The sequence below is a fragment of the Mobula hypostoma genome, chromosome 5 (genome assembly GCF_963921235.1).
Source record: "Mobula hypostoma chromosome 5, sMobHyp1.1, whole genome shotgun sequence".
Taxonomy (NCBI): Eukaryota; Metazoa; Chordata; class Chondrichthyes; order Myliobatiformes; family Myliobatidae; genus Mobula; species Mobula hypostoma.
In genome coordinates this window covers 180,300,559-180,314,645 of record NC_086101.1, presented here as the reverse complement: position 1 = coordinate 180,314,645, position 14,087 = coordinate 180,300,559, and positions in this window count along the sequence as shown.

Sequence of the window (14,087 nt, the reverse complement as noted above, 5' to 3'; positions counted from 1 at the left end):
TTGTCTCCAGGGGTTCATCTTCACGCTGAGGTCATGGCCAGTGCTGTAGAACAGTTGGCAAAGTATGCCGCAGATATAGAAGGACCCATGCACACACTTAGCTAAATATCTGTTGAATGTTTGCTTTTGTATTTGTGTCACTTGAAAGATTTAATGAAGCACCTGTTGAGTTTGAAAAGTTACTCAAAGTTTAGTGTCATAGTTTCTGTAACTTAGGGTGACTTAGATGTTTGGTTTAATGTTTTCCTGTTTGTCTGTAAATAAATGGTTAATGTGCTTATTCATAATCAGAATCTTCTATCTCGCTTGCCAAACTCATGAACTCACTTCCTCATAACACCAATGCCTGTCACAAGCCAAAAGTCACCTGTGTTAAGTGATGAAAGGTGAAATTGCTTGCCCTCCATGCTTTGAGGTCATTGCATTGAATGGACCCTATCCCTGGTGTGAATTAAATTTTTGGCCCAGTGAGCACTCAGGAAGCCAAAAGGATAATTAACCATTATTACAGGAGAACTTGGGCTGATAAATGGAGATATTTTGCTGCTATTATATAGACCCTAATAGGCCCACACCTGCAATATTATGTACAGGACTGGCCTCCCTACTGAAGGAAGCACGCATTTACAAATAGAGGGAGTGCAATGAAGTTTCACTAGATCAATTCCTATGATGATTGCCTTTTTTGTACAAAGAGATATTAAGCAGAGTGGGTCTATACCGCCTTTAGAAAAATGAGAGATATCTCATGTAAACATGAATTTCTTTCAAGACTTCATAGGAAGTCTATGAAACATCATGGTATAATGGTATTCCTCTTTAGGGATGCCTAGAACTACTGGTCATAGTCTAAAGATAAGGAATCAACCATTCAGGATGGAAACTTCTCAGCCATTACATCATAGGCACATCTCCACTCAACTACAGGTAGCATCTACAGGAAGGGCTTCATCAAGAAGGCACCAATCTTTTTCAGAAACCCCCTCCATCCAGGCCATCCGTATTCTTGCATCTACAGTTGAGCAGAAGGTAGAAAAGTCCCACAGAAGCAAGTTCAAGAACGGCAACAATCCTCGTTTGGTTCTTGAGTCAACGGGCATGACTCTAATCACTACCTGAACAAAGCAAAACTATAACCACTCTGACCACCTTGCACTAAAATTAACTTAACATTTTTTGATCTGATTGTGTTACTTCCTGTAAAGTTGTGTATAATTTATGCTTAATTTTCTTTTTTCTTGTGAATACTGTGTATATGACACTATGTGCCAATGATGCTGCTGGAAGTTTTTCATTGCACCTGTGCATACATGCACTGTATGTCAATCAACTTGACTTTGATGCAAAATGTAGTGAATTTTTAAACTACTCTACCCAGACATGAAGGCTTAATTACACAATTTATTAGTTATGAGGTTTGCTTTTATATTAAGGAAATCAACAGGTATGGCATTAGTTTGGGACAGTGGCACTGTGGTAAAGGGTCAGCTATGTTGCATGGCAAATCAGCTACAGTGGATTACTTGGTTTCTGTTCTGTGTGTTCTTATGTTATTAATTGGCTGTAGTAATCTTTGACAATCAGCAAATCTGAAGAGATGGCCAGATTAAAGTCAAATTTAACAGTTCAATACAAAACCCTCATTTATTTTAATTATTTTAAAAATTCCCTGAATTTCCAAGAGTATTAAAAAACTGGTACAATTGAAGTAAAAACTTCCAGTAAATATGAACATAAGAGAGCAGCACATAAAGTTCTGGAGGAACTCAGCAAGTCAGGCAGAATCTATGGAGGGGAATAAACCGCCATTTGATGATTTTCCCTCTCATTGCCACTCTTCTGCCTTCTTCTCATAAACTTTGAAACTCATGCTAATTAAATTAGACAACACAATAGCATAGCTCTATTGCAGCTTGGGGCATCAAAGTTTGGATTTCACCCCAGCATCGTCCATAAGGAGTCTCTGTACATCCTCCTATGGAATATGTAGATAACCTCTGGGTCCTCTGGTTTCCTCCCACTATCCACAAATGGGTACATTTACATCCCTTAACATCTTGTACACCTCTGATATTGTGCTTTATTCAGTGCTGAAATGAGCAGCAATTATCATACAACAAGTTACTGAGAAACAAGTACTCATCATTGAGACGTTATAGAGAGCTGAGTGGATACCTTATATACAATTATCACCATCACTCACATTCAGTTACAAATCCTCTTAAAGCTTTAAACACATATAAGAATTAACCAGCTCTACTTTGAAAATGAGCCATGAATTCTAAAGCTGTTGCCAAACGGAGAAATAGGACTTTGGTTCAATGTGTTTTCATTTGCCCTGCTGCTACCTAGAAGAGTTTCTCTTGCCAACATCAATTCACCACTTTCTGATTTCCTCTCAGAGTCAACTTCCGTTCAGATACTCCTGCACCTGGTGTCATTTAATCAGTCTATGAATATAAGCTAATATAATGTATATACAGCCACATGTACACTGTATTTTGCAGGATTGCTTTTTATATTTATTGTGTTTTTACACTTACTGGATTTTTTATGCTGCATCGGATCTGGAGTAACAATCAATTTGTTCTTTACATTTGTGCAGTGAAGAATGACAATGAACACAATAAACAGTCTTGAATCATGAATGCCTTTGCATTTTAGCACATCCTCTCTACTTCCCCGTGAAAGGCAAGCTAAAAATCTATCCCATTAAATTGAAGGCAGCACAATTGCTGGATTTAACAGTAATATTCAATTTTCAATTGGCATCCATTCACCTTTCCAATGCTCGACAGACTTCTGACTGTTTTACTATCAGGGATAGCTTGCCAGACCTCAACACTCTGAACCCCCTCTCATATACTCATCAGTTCACAAGACCAATGTGTACCTGTAATGAGCTCTTTGAGTTTGTGTGGGGCACGGACAGCGTTGGGCTCTGTGGTTTTTAGAGCACCTGAATTGGTTAATTGTTGTTTTACGAGTTTCATAAATCGTTCAGAGCTCCTTTTCTTGAGTGACTTGCTCTTTGTGGTGCAGTCTCTTGTTGCTTTCTGTTTAAGCTTGTAAAGTTTATTTTGAGAGATTCTATGTATTATTTCAGCGGGTGCCCGATTTGCACTTACTGCAGGGTCCTATTTTTGAGAATGTTACTTCTCATCATACATCAGAGTTGCTGGTGAACGCAGCAGGCCAGGCAGCATCTATAGGAAGAGGCGCAGTCGACGTTTCAGGCCGAGACCCTTCGTCAGGACTAACTGAAGGAAGAGTGAGTAAGGGATTTGAAAGCTGGAGGGGGAGGGGGAGATGCAAAATGATAGGAGAAGACAGGAGGGGGAGGGATGGAGCCAAGAGCTGGACAGGTGATAGGCAGAAGGGGATACGAGAGGATCATGGGACAGGAGGTCCAGGAAGAAAGACGGGGGGGGGTGACCCAGAGGATGGGCAAGAGGTATATTCAGAGGGACAGAGGGAGAAAAAGGAGAGTGAGAGAAAGAATGTGTGCATAAAAAAGAGTAACAGATGGGGTACAAGGGGGAGGTGGGGCCTAGCGGAAGTTAGAGAAGTCAATGTTCATGCCATCAGGTTGGAGGCTACCCATACGGAATATAAGGTGTTGTTCCTCCAACCTGAGTGTGGCTTCATCTTTACAGTAGAGGAGGCCGTGGATAGACATGTCAGAATGGGAATGGGATGTGGAATTAAAATGTGTGGCCACTGGGAGATCCTGCTTTCTCTGGCGGACAGAGCGTAGATGTTCAGCAAAGCGGTCTCCCAGTGGCCACACATTTTAATTCCACATCCCATTCCCATTCTGACATGTCTATCCACGGCCTCCTCTACTGTAAAGATGAAGCCACACTCAGGTTGGAGGAACAACACCTTATATTCCGTATGGGTAGCCTCCAACCTGATGGCATGAACATTGACTTCTCTAACTTCCGCTAGGCCCCACCTCCCCCTCGTACCCCATCTGTTACTTTTTTTTATGCACACATTCTTTCTCTCACTCTCCTTTTTCTCCCTCTGTCCCTCTGAATATACCTCTTGCCCATCCTCTGGGTCACCCCCCCCCCGTCTTTCTTCCTGGACCTCCTGTCCCATGATCCTCTCGTATCCCCTTCTGCCTATCACCTGTCCAGCTCTCGGCTCCATCCCTCCCCCTCCTGTCTTCTCCTATCATTTTGCATCTCCCCCTCCCCCTCCAGCTTTCAAATCCCTTACTCACTCTTCCTTCAGTTAGTCCTGACGAAGGTTCTCGGCCTGAAACGTCGACTGCGCCTCTTCCTATAGATGCTGCCTGGACTGCTGCGTTCACCAGCAACTTTGATGTGTGTTGCTTGAATTTCCAGCATCTGCAGAATTCCTGCTGTTTACTTCTCATCATGTTGCTTAGCCGAGCCACTGATGTTCTTATGGAATTATTATGGATAAATTCTGCACTTGAGTTCCGAAAATGCTAGTGCACATTGTGACAGTATCAGCTTGAAAAATAAGCATGGAATACTAAGGTGTAACTCACTTGAATAGTGCAGTTCTCAGCTCCATCACAGTATCACAGAAATTTGTCAAGAAAGCTGACATCACTTGTCAATTTTGGTACTTTTCTATCAGGAAACTTTCAGATTTGCGCTGCTATCATTGTACAATAACTCTTATATTAGACAATATCAGATCTTATTAAAGATGGCTCACATCACACACAGCTCTTTAGCTGGAGCTATTTACAATGGTGATTTACAATGTTGTCATTAGGCCAATAACATGATTCATTGTTGTGGCTGGGGTCTTTTACTTCCTTCTCCCCATTCAATGTTAGCTTGCTCCTCAGTTTAAGGGTAGTGCATGCATATTGTTCCCAAAATTCATCTGAGAAGCAAGAAAACTTGCACTTTCAAAGGCTAGTTGCTCCATCCCAACCCTGTTGCATCTCTAAGGCTCAGCTCTACTTTGGTATTTGCTTTTAAACCAGCTCCTGCCTATGCTGTTTGTTGCCCTTCTCAATATTTCTTTCCTTGGCTCATTTCCTTTTGTCAGTTTACACCTCCATAACTTCCAGTGATATTCTTGGATATTACCAACTGTGCAGAATATGGGCTCCGTGCACTCCAATTTACATCAGACTATTTTCAGGCTTCCTGGATGGGTGCCTAAAACAAACCTGTGAACATAGAGTAGTTATAAGTGTGATCATTCGAGTCGAGTATGATGTTCTCCTTAGGGGTTAGGAGTGGATTCCCTTCATGGAGAGTGCGTGTATGTGACTCTGTTTAATGTGGGGAGGCTGATGCATGGGAAGCTTCAGCCCCACAGGGACTTTGACAGATCAGAGTCAGGACCCAGTGGCATGGCATGCGAGATGAACTGTGACACTTCACTGCTGCAGCCTTCCTCTGCCTTCACTGGCTTTCTGCTGGGTCATTATCTTCTGTCAGCTCTACTGTTGAGGTCTTGGTTGGATCATTCTTGGATTCGAACCTCCCCTTGACTTGACACAATGGCTGGAGCTAAGTGCCTGATGGCTAAACTCCAGGCAGCATCACTCCTAGTATCTTAGGAACTCAAAAGCCTCTTCACTGTGACAAGATAATAATGCTTGGAGAGGGCATAAAGCAGTAGATGACAGGAATGGGCCTTTCTGCCCACAATGTTGTTCAAACTAATGAAATGAGTAATTAAATGCCTTAACTATGTAGGCATATGGACTATATTCCTTCAGTCTCTGCATATTCATGTGCCTCTGTAATGTTCAGTTAGGTTTGTGAGTCTGGCAAGTTATACAGAAAGCACTCTCTGTGAATAGGTATTTTAGTCATTTATTTACAAACAGTAAAAATTTGATCAAACATTCATGTTCCCCAAGTTGCAGACACTACAAAGCCAAATACTCAACAAGTACATACATTCAACAAACATACTCACTCCAAATGTGTGAAGAGCATACCTTCCCAATGGTCACGTCTTAAACAAAAAAAGAAGAGAGCAAGCCCCTTCTATGTGCTATTTTATATACCTAAGATATTTGAAACTGGACAACAGGCATCTATCCAACTGAAAAAGCAGCTGCACCTTCTAAACTAACCAATCATAATGGAAGTGGCTTTCAACAATCAGAATGAGGCACACCTCCACAGGACAGCCTCAAAGAAGCTCTTAGCTTGCAATGTTGTATTTGCTTCTAGCAACACCCCTGACAGAGCATACCAAACACTCACAACTCCCTTGTCTTTGTAGTTGTACTCTGATTCTCTGAGAAGTTTTCTTAAAACAACGAAGTAAAAATGTGGAATGTTCTTCATATTTCTGATGGCACAGGAGCCAGTCAGCATTCTGGGTCTATTCTTGGACACAGATCAACCTCATTAATCCTATTCCCTATTCTCTGTCGCATGTTCACCAACTCCACCCTGACTTTTTCTATCATCCACCTACAAAAGGGGCTATTCGGCATAGCTAATTAGCCAACCATCATGTCTTTAGGATATGGGAACTGGGAGGGAATCACATGTAGTCACAGGCAGATATACAAACTCCACACGGACAGAATTGGGCATCACCAGAATTTCAGATCAAACCTGGATCACTGGAGCTGGCCAAGTGTAACTGAGGAGATGAAGCAATGAATAAATTGTGACACAAACAGGATACCAGACAAGAATGTGAAAGTAAAAATTGAAATTGCTGGAACCACTCACCTATCAGATAGCATCTGTGAAGAAAAAAAGTGTTGAGCAGTATGCACAGAATGCTGGAGGAAATCAGCAGGTCAGGCACCATCCACGGAGGAGAATAAACTGTTGATGTTTTGGGCTGAGACCCTTCCACAGGACTGATAAAGGGTCTTGGCCCAGAATGTTGTCTCTTTATTGCCCTCCATAAATGCTGCCTGACTTGCTGAGTTCCTCCAATGTTTTTTGAGTATTAGTCAACATTTCCTCCATCTGCAGAATCTCTTAAATTGTAAAAACATTGCTAATGCTTTAGGTAATTTACTTTTCATTTCTGAAGAACTGACTGTCCCCAACCTTTTATTCCCTATACAGTACCTATCAGAACATTGCTGATGTATTCCTCCACTCACACTCTACTGAGTTGAAAATTGCCCCTTATGAAAATATTCCTTTAGTTTGTTACATTAAAGGGTGGTTTAGAATGGGCAAGGGAATCAAATGGTTGATTGAAAGAAACATTTTCTTCTGGTGGAAATTCAGAACAAAGGCATTCTATGTGTTGTTATGTAAAACACATAACAAGTTAGCTACATCAGGACTGAGAATGTAGAGCAGGGGTCACCAACTTTTCTTGTGCCATGGACCCCAGGCTGGGAACTCCTGCTGTAGCGAGAAAGTAGCCAGTACAAAGAGTGAGAGGGAGGTGTGAGACTAGTAGGCGATGATTGGAAATAGATAAGGAAGAATAGATTCAGCAGATAGAGCTAGGTGGCAGAGGACACTGGAAGGGTAGGCCAGGAGAGAAGAAACCCTGGAGGATGGGTATGTAGGTGATGGGCAGGTGGAAATGGGAAAAGAAACTAGGCAGACCAGTGGGACTGGGAAAGTGATCTGAGGTGTTGTTCTCCTAGTTTGCATTTTGACTCACCATGGCACCAGGGAAGGCTGTGAATAGACAGAGCAATGCACTCCGCAGGCCAGCCAGCATGTTTTGGGGAGATCCTTCATCAGGACTGGACAAGAAAGGGGAAGAATCAGAATAGGTGGGGGCCATGGGGGGAAGGAGTACAAGTTGGCAGGTAATAGGTGAGACCAGGTAAAGGGTGGATGGGTGGAAGGGGGGTTAGTGAGAAACTGGGAGGTGATAGGTGGGAAAAGTAAAGGGCTGAAGAAGGCAGAATCTGAGAGAAGAGGAGAGAGGACCATTGAAGAAAGAGAAGGAGAAGGGGCACAGGGGGTGGTTATAGGCATCTGAGGAGAAGAGATAGGCTGAAAGGGAAGCCAGAACAGAGAATGAAAAAAAGGAAGAAGATTGAGAGGGCAGAAATTGCAGAAACTAATTTGGACAATTAAGCTATCAAAATATTGCAGTAAACACTGAATGCCACAAGATGGGCACAGGAGAGGATTATTACACACATGACAAAATCTGCAGATGCTGGAAATCCAAGCAACACACACACCCACAAAATGCTGGAGGAACTCAACAGGCCAGTCAGACTCTATGGAAAAGAGTAAACAGTCGATGTTTCATGCCAAAACCCTTCGTCAGGACTCATGATGAAGGGTCTCAGCCCAAAATATCAACTGTACTTTATACTTTATTGTCGCCAAACAATTGGTACTAGAACGTACAATCATCACAGCGATATTTGATTCTGCGCTTCCCACTCCCTGGATTACAAACATTAAATATTAAAAATAATAAAAATTAGTAAATATTAAAAATTTAAATTATAAATCATGAATAGAAAATAAAAAAATGGAAAGTAATGTCCGAAAGGCAGGTCCGGATATTTGGAGGGTATGGCCCAGATCCGGGTCAGGATCCGATCAGCAGTCTTATCACAGTTGGAAAGAAGCTGTTCCCAAATCTGGCCGTACGAGTCTTCAAGCTCCTGAGCCTTCTCATAGAAACATAGAAATATAGAAAATAGGTGCAGGAGTAGGCTATTCGGCCCTTCGAGCCTGCACCGCCATTCAGTATGATCATGGCTGATCATCCAACTCAGAACCCTGTACCAGCCTTCCCTCCATACCCCCTGATCCCTTTAGTCACAAGGGCCATATCTAACTCCCTCTTAAATATCGCCAATGAACTGGCCTCAACTGTTCCCAGAGGGAAGAGGGACGAAAAGTGTGTTGGCTGGGTGGGTCATGTCCTTGATTATCCTGGCAGCACTGCTCTGATAGCGTGCGGTGTAAAGTGAGTCCACAGACGGAAGATTGGTTTGTGTGATGTGCTGCGCAGTGTTCACGATCTTCTGCAGCTTCTTTCGGTCTTGGACAGGGCAACTTCCATACCAGGTTGTGATGCACCCTAGAAGAATACTTTCTACGGTGCATCTATAAAAATTAGTGAAGGTTTTAGGGGACAGGCCAAATATCTTTAGTTTTCTCAGGAAGTAAAGGCGCTGTTGGGCCTTCTCGGCAGTGAACTCTGCTTGGTTGGACCAAGTCAGGTCATTTGTGATATTGACCCCGAGGAACTTAAAGCTTTTGACCTGTTCCACTTGCACACCACCGATGTAAATGGGGTCGTGCGGTCCGCTACTCCTCCTGAAGTCAACAACCAATTCCTTCGTCTTGCTGACGTTGAGGGATAGGTTATTGTCTTTGCACCATGCCACCAGGTTCTTAATTTCCTCTCTGTACTCAAACTCATCATTACCGAGATACTGCCTACAATTGTTGTGTCATCAGCAAACTTATATATTGAGTTCGATGGAAACTTGGCTACACAATCATGGGTGTACAGTGAGTACAGCAGGGGGCCGAGCACACAGCCCTGTGGGGCACCGGTGCTCAGAGTGATTGTAGAGGAGAGCTTGTCCCTTACCTTTACAGCCTGGGTCCTATCTGTGAGGAAGTTGAAGATCCAGCTGCAGATCTGAGTGCTAAGGCCCAGGTTCCGGAGCTTAGGAATCAGTTTATCTGGAATGATGGTATTAAAGACAGAGCTGTAGTCAATGAAAAGGAGCCTTACGTATGCATCTTTATTCTCCAGGTGTTCTAAGGAGGAACGTAGGGCCAGAGAGATGGCATCTGCCGTTGACCTGTTGCTTCGGTAGGCGAATTGCAAAGCGTCGAGGTTGACCGGTAGGCTGTGGTTGATGTGTGCCATAACCAATCTCTCGAAGCACTTCATAGCAATTGATGTCAGAGCTACAGGTCGATAGTCATTCAGGCATGCCATCTTGCTCTTCTTCGGCACTGGGATTATCGTTGCCTTCTTAAAACACGAGGGGATCTTAGACTGAAGCAAGGAGCAGCTGAAGATGTCAGCAAACACTCCAGCTAGCTCACTTGCACAGGCCCAGAGAACCTATCCTGGGACGCCATCTGGGCCCGTCGCTTTCCTTGGATTTATCTTCAGGAAGGGCCTTCTAATGTCCTCCTCGATGACGATGAATCTCGATGCCACCAGGTCCGGTTCATCCGGAGGGAGCGGTGCGTTCCACTTTTGTTTTAATCATGTGTAGAATACATTAAGTTCATCAGGAAGAGAAGTGCCACAGTTATTGATATTCCCAGCTTTTTCTTTGCACCCAGTGATCTCATTTAGACCCTGCCATAGTCTACTGGCATCCCTTTGGTTAGCCTGGGCTTTCAACTTGGCTCGATATTGCCTCTTGGCGCCCTGAATGGCTTTCTGGAGTTCACGCCTGGATTCCGTGTAGCGACTGGTGTCCCCAGACCTAAAAGCCGCAGCTCTAGCCTTTAAAAGGGACTTGACCTCATAATTCATACATGGTTTCCAGTTAGGGAATACCTGGATTGTCTTGCGAGACACACAGTCCTCCTGTTTACTCTTTTTCAAAGATGCTGCCTGGTCTGCTGAGTTCCTCCAGCATTTTGTGTGTGTTGAATATTACACAGGGATTATTATTGTTATACATTTAGTGTTAGTGAGTGGTGGACAGGTAATGTTGGTGTCGAAGTGTGTTGACATTTGTGGGCAGCAAGCACATTCCCCACTGATTTGACACAAATGACCCACTTTGCTGCATGGTTTGACGTACATGTGACAAATAAAGCTAATCTTCTTCTAGGTATCCAGAGCCCACAGCCTGAGAAGTGGGTCAAGAGACACATCACTGTTAACAAACTGAAACTGTCTTCATGGAACAGCAAGATAAGCAAGGCATTACATTTCAATGAACTGTTCCAGCATATTGGAAAGCAGATTAGTGCAGAACTCTATGATAGAAAATAAACATGAAACTTAAGATATCCTGGGGTGAAGGAGGTAATATAATTAGATAGGATGGTAAAGAACGCATATCATAAATACCAGCGGTTCTGAAGATGTTGGACACACACACACACACACACACACACACACACACTAGAAACTCAGCAGGTCAGGCAGCATCTATTCTATGTTTCAGAGAGAGACATGTCCTCAGGATGAGAAAGTAAGGGGGCAGAAGCCATATGGAATGATTGCATTCATCGCTTGAAGCATTGAGTAAGGAAGCCATATTCCAGCTGTAAAACTCTTTGGTTATGTTGCATTCAGGGTATTGCATGCCTCTCTGGTCACCTCATGCATAAAAGATGTGGAGGCTTCAGAGAGAATGAAGGAGAGATTCACCAGGATTACAAAGTATTTGCTATAAGGAGAGCTTGTGCCAACCTGGATTGTTTCCTCAAGAACATTAAAGAGTGATCATCATCATCATCATGTGCCATGTCATATGACATGGGTGATCATGGTCTATGACTATGATTGTCCTTCGCAAATTTTTCTGCAGAAGTGGTTTGCCATTGCCTTCTTCTGGGGAGTGTCTTTATAAGTTGGGTAACCCCAACCGTTAATAGTACTCTTCAAAGAATGCCAGCCTGACGTCAGTGGTCGCATAACCAGGACTTGTGATATGCAACAACTGTTCAAAAGACCACCTTCTCTCATGGCCTCACATGACCGTAACAGGGGCTAAACAGGTGCCACACCTTGCCCAAGGGTGACTTGCAGGCTAGCAGAGGGAAGGAGTGCCTTACACCTGCTTTGGAAGAGATATAGCTCCGTTCCACTGTCCCAGAGCTGATATATATTTATAAGGTTATGACAAGGATGGCTAGGGTAGACAGAATACTTTTCCAAGGAGAGATGTGTCAAAAACTCAAGAAGATAGCTTTAAGAAAGCAGCAGAAAGTTGAAATGAAATTTTCAGCGTAAGTTTTTCCAGAGTGCTGGGTGCCTGGAATGGGCTGCCAGGAGATGTGGCTGAAGCTGATGTGATGGTGGCATTTGGACAAGACCACGCACATGCAGGAAATGGAGGAATATGGATCATGCACAGGAAATTGTTTAGTTTAACTTGACAAAGTGGTTGACGGGCCTTTTTCTGTGATATACTGTTCTGTAGAGTAGCAGTTTAAAGAATCACACAGTGTAAAACTAGATTATAAACAAGGGTATATCTAACAAAAGACATGCTGGCTCTGGAGAAGGTTCACCAGAATGATCCCAGGAATGAAAAGCTTAACATACGAAGACTGTTTGATGTCTTTGTGGCTGCAGGAGATGCAGTTCAGAAAGATGAGTGGTGATCTCATTGAATAATGGGGTACATTTAAAGTGGAGGTTAATAGGTTCTTGATTAGTAAGGGGACCAAAGGTTATGGGGAGAAGGTAGGAGAATGAGGTCGAGGAGCATAATAAATCAGCTGTGATTGAATGGCAGAGAAGAGCTGATAGGCCAACTGACCTAACGCTGTCCTTATGTCTTATGAGCTTATGTTCTGATGAAACCTACTGGATACTGAAGGGCCAGGATACAGTGGAAGTGGAGAGGATGTTTCCATTAGTAGGACAGTCTGTAATATGGTGGTGTTGCTTCAGAGTAAAGAGATGTCCATGTAGAACAGGGATGAAGAGGAGATTCTTCAGTCAGAGGAAGGAGAGTCTATGGAGTTCAATACCACAGAAGGCTGTGCAGAGCCAAGTCGTTGAGTGTACTTGAGATAGAGATTGATAGCTTCTTGATTGGTAAGGGTGTTATCATGCATGTTCATGTTCTTGTCCAAATGAATCAGATTTCACCACGCCTCCTGGCAGCCTGTTCCAGGCACCTGGGACACTGTCTGGAAAAACTTACCCTGAAAATTTAGAAACCATAGAAACCATAGAAAAACTACAGCACAGAAACAGGCCTTTTGGCCCTTCTTGGCTGTGCCGAACCATTTTCTGCCTAGTCCCACTGACCTGCACATGGATCATATCCCTCCATACACCTCCCATACATGTATCTGTCCAATTTATTCTTAAATGTTAAAAAAGAACCCGCATTTACCACCTCGTCTGGCAGCTCATTCCACACTCCGACCACTCTCTGTGTGAAGAAGCCCCCCCTAATGTTCCCTTTAAACTTTTCCCCCTTCACCCTTAACCCATGTCCTCTGGTTTTTTTCCCCTTGCCTCAGTGGAAAAAGCCTGCTTGCATTCACTCTATCTATACCTATCATAATTTTATATACCTCTATCAAATCTCCCCTCATTCTTCTACGCTCCAGGGAATAAAGTCCCAACCTATTCAACCTTTCCTTGTAACTGAGTTTTTCAAGTCCCGTCAACATTCTTGTAAACCTTCTCTGCACTCTTTCAACCTTATTAATATCCTTGTTTAACTTTAACTTTAACCTTAAACTTTAACTTTAATATCCTACTTTAACTTTCCGCTCTTTCCTTAAAGCTCTCTCCTCAAGTTTTCTATCTACCCTTTCCATCTCTGTTGTAATTTATAAATTATATATTTATAAATACATAATATATATCAGCAATTTAATGCTCTCGGTCAGGAAAGAAGGTGTGAGAGTGAGGGGGTAAAAATCAGCCACGATTGAATGGTGGAGCATACTCAGTGGGATGAATTGCCTATTTCTGCTCCCATATCTTATGGACTTGTGGCCTACAATATGGAGTGCGACGGTAGCATAGGAACTAATGTGATTCTATTAAAACTTGGGGTATTCTGGAGTTCAGAATTCAATTTTGCAGCAACTGTATGAAGTTTGTGATCCTTCCTGAGAACCCGTGGGCTTCCTCCAGTTGCTCCGGTTTCTTCCTACAGTCCAAAGTTGTACCACTTACTAGCTTACTTGGTGATTGCATATTGTCACATGATCAGCCTAGGGTTAAATAGGTGTTTTTCTGGGTGGGTGGTGTGTCTCGTTGGGCCAAAAGGGCAAGTTCCACACTGCAGCTCTAAATATATAAATAAACATCTAAGCTAATTTTCTGCAAGATTCTTGGCAAACACTTGCAGAGAAAAGCTAGCCTATTGCTTAGCAGTAAGGAGCTGTGTGTTAGAGGCTGAGCCAAATAAGTTAGGTACAGCAGTGTAGCATTTAATTTACTGGGCGAGCAGCCAGAGTTCTGGCCCATTGATTTCTGAAAAATGAGCTCAA